The sequence below is a fragment of the Ceratotherium simum genome, chromosome 24 (assembly GCF_057802395.1).
Source record: "Ceratotherium simum simum isolate JZ-2026a chromosome 24, ASM5780239v1, whole genome shotgun sequence".
NCBI lineage: Eukaryota > Metazoa > Chordata > Mammalia > Perissodactyla > Rhinocerotidae > Ceratotherium > Ceratotherium simum.
The window spans coordinates 28,072,986-28,076,266 of NC_141923.1; the positions used below are offsets into that span (position 1 = coordinate 28,072,986).

General features: G+C 41.7%; 1 pseudogene; it reads left to right on the top strand.

Annotated features, from left to right (window-relative positions):
- The first annotated feature begins 1,531 nt into the window (after nucleotides 1–1,531).
- On the top strand, nucleotides 1,532–2,402 carry LOC101391313 (tRNA-splicing ligase complex subunit RTRAF pseudogene; annotated as a pseudogene).
- The last annotated feature ends 879 nt before the right edge of the window (nucleotides 2,403–3,281 follow it).

The following is a 3,281-nucleotide window of genomic DNA, read 5'->3' on the forward strand; positions in this document are numbered from 1 at the left end:
GAAATTATACCATCGGGGGGTAAGCTATCACACATATATAACATACATATAGACATACATACACAAAGACTCCACAGCTATTGTTTTAAAACTTCTGTCATGAACCAGGTACAGTAATATAAAGTTCACGAGTTATGAAAAAATAATTGAATCCAAACTTTGTTTTAAGCTTTTTCTCCTAATATTTTTGGAGAAGATACTCAGGATGCTAAATTTGGGGTGAGAGTGCTCTTATGGCTGTTTTTCTTTCTTTTTTGTTCAGTCTTAGGAATTGGTCATGGGCTAGATAACAGTTCCTGGAGAGGCTATAAGATTTTTGAGATAAAGGAAATGGGTAGAATCTGAACTGCGTCTGGAGCCACATTTCTAGTTTTGCAAAGAACTTTTTAAGGACGGTTGCTCTTAATTCCTCAGAAATTGGGTTGTAACTTAAATGACATTACAGGTTGATCTACCTGTCCAACTACATCATCCCTAATTTGCTTCTTTCCCTCTGAGTTCTTAGTTTTATTTTAACTTAGGGAAGAAGCCTGGAAAGAAAATTCCTATCAGGCTCTAAATATCAATTTTCAGATTGGCTGAATTTCTGATTGTAAATTGCTAAATCCTTTCAAATATCTTGTCAGGTTTCAGCCAGGAGAAGCAGTAACTATACCTAGCTGTATTGAACAGCAGTTTCCCAGAAAATCTCTCAGAGTCTCATTCACTCTGGGAGTAGATTACGCAGGTGTCTGTAAAGCCACGGCCTAATATACTTTTCCTTTAGATAGCCTTTTTTTTTTTTAAAGATTTTATTTATTTATCCCCCCCCCCAAAGCCCCAGTAGATAGTTGTATGTCATAGCTGCACATCCTTCTAGTTGCTGTATGTGGGACTCGGCCTCAGCATGGCCAGAGAAGCAGTGCCTTGGTGCGCGCCTGGGATCCGAACCCGGGCCACCAGCAGCAGAGCGCGCGCACTTAACTGCCAAGCCACAGGGCCAGCCCTAGATAGCCTTTATAACTTATTTTTTTCTTTTTGCAACAAAACTTTCAATAAAGTTACTTTGGAATTTTGAAGTCTTTACTTTTAAGTGCACTTTTAAATAATCTTATCTAATCGGAACGTTCCTTTTAATGGCCAATGTAATTCCCCTGAGGCTGATGGCAGTTTGGTAGGACCCTTAGCCACAAAAAGGAGTGCAACCCACATTTCTGTCTGACAATCTCTGAGTGCAAAATGGGGTGCAGCCACATTTTGGCCGACCCTATTTTTGGGACCTCCAACCTGATGATTATTAAGCCAAGCCCTTAGGACACAAAACAAGTTTGCTAACATTCTGCAGTTGTTTTTGTTTGTTAGCTTGTTTTCGTAAATATTTACAGCTTCTGGAACCTTTAGGTTTTGGACAATTTTGCTGGAAGGTGTCGCACTTGACTCTTTAAAAAGATTTTCCTTGTTCCTCAGTTTGGAGGCTCAAAAAGAGCCCAAAATGGCCACTATAATTTTAAATTACCCCGGGTTATCGTGCCTGCTGTTTATAGTTATCCCCATGTTAGGGGGCTCTTTCCAAGGTGGCCACAACAAACAAGGTAATTTCTAAAGAGAGTTTGTAGTGCCCCGCTCGCCTCCCTGGCCCGGCGGAGCCCAGGCCCCAAGCGGAGCAGCACCACGTTCCGGCGCAAGCTGACAGACCTGGACTACCACAACCCCCCAGGCTTCAACTGCAGGGATGAAACAGAATTTAGAAACTTTATTGTTTAGCTTGAAGACCAGAAAATCAGACACTACAAAATTGAAGACGGGGTAATTTAAGAAACATCCACAGCCGTGACTGGCCCAAGTTCTTTGAAAAATGTCTCAGAGATGTTAACTGTCCTTTCAAGATTCAAGATCTATAAGAAGCAATTGACTGGCTTCCTGGTTTAGCTGTTAGACTTGAATTTGGAGATCATGCTGAAAAGTACAAGGACTTAGTACCTGATAATACAAAAAATGCTGATAATGCAGCTAAAAGTGCAGAGCCATTGATCAATCTGGATATAAATAATCCTGATTTTAAGGCTGGCCTAATGGCTTTGGCTAATCTTCTTCAGATCCAGCATCATGATGATTACCTGGTAATCATCATGGTATGCTCAAATGCTCAAGGCTATTTGCATTTTGGTCCAGGAGCGCATGACACAGGATGCAGTTGCTAAAGCAAATCAAACCAAAAGGGCTTGCCCGTTGCTTTAGACAAGAACATTCTTGGTTTTGACAAAGGAGATGCAGTTCTTAGCGAAGCTGCTCAGGTTCTGTGATTGCTGCATATAGAAGAGCTCAGAGAGCTACAGACAAAAATTAATGAAGCCATAGTGGCTGTTCAGGCAATTACTGCTGATGCAAAGACAGACTACAGACTGGGGAAAGTTGGAAGATGAACATTTTTAGGATTTCAGCTTCTCATCTACTTAGTACAGTTGGGAACCATGTACTCTCTGGCATGTGTTTGGAAATCAAATGTCACGTTTCGGAGGGAAGAATCCCAGAAAATTGACTATGTTCTAGAGATTTACCATCATTGCTTTTTCTTTAATAAAGTTTGGGAAACTGGAAAAATATTAAAAAATAGAGTTTGTTATAGTCACTGAGAAACTCAGTCCCCAAAACAACCAACTCAATTTAGACAAAGATTAATGCACAATATAGTTCTACACATAATACAGACCAGAATACCAGCTAGTTTGCCAAGAGTAGCTCAGAACCAGACTGCCAGGAGCTACTCAGAATCAGGGCCAGGAGCTGCTCAAAACCAGGAGTAGCTTGGAACCACTGCTAGGAGCTACTCAGGAGCCACTTCATGAGTGAGGCTTTTATCCTGCCTCTAATTCCCTTGGTTGGTTCAGGTCCAAGGTTTGGGACTCAGCCCACCAGGATTCTCCAGAATACAAGCCAAATTAATATTCTCAGGGAATCAAACCAGAGAGGTAACGTAAAGGACAGGTGCTTTCTTAAAGTTACTCACCCAGAGCCCAGAGACATCTTGATTAAGAAGCTGTTTCTTCTCCCAAATGAAAATAAATGACTTGAGGCCTGGAGTGCCACAGCAGGAAATGGGAATACCATCAGCTGAGCCTCTAACAGAAGTGTCTAGGTGGCCACTTAGGGTGACAAAAAGACCCCACACCATGCTGGGGGTTCCAGAGCCTCAGGTGGGCAGTCACAGGACCTTGTCCCTTCGTGGTCACCAAAATGTTTTACTGCACAAAATTGGGGTTCTCTGGCCCAATGTGCATTAAAAAAACCTAATTATTATAGAA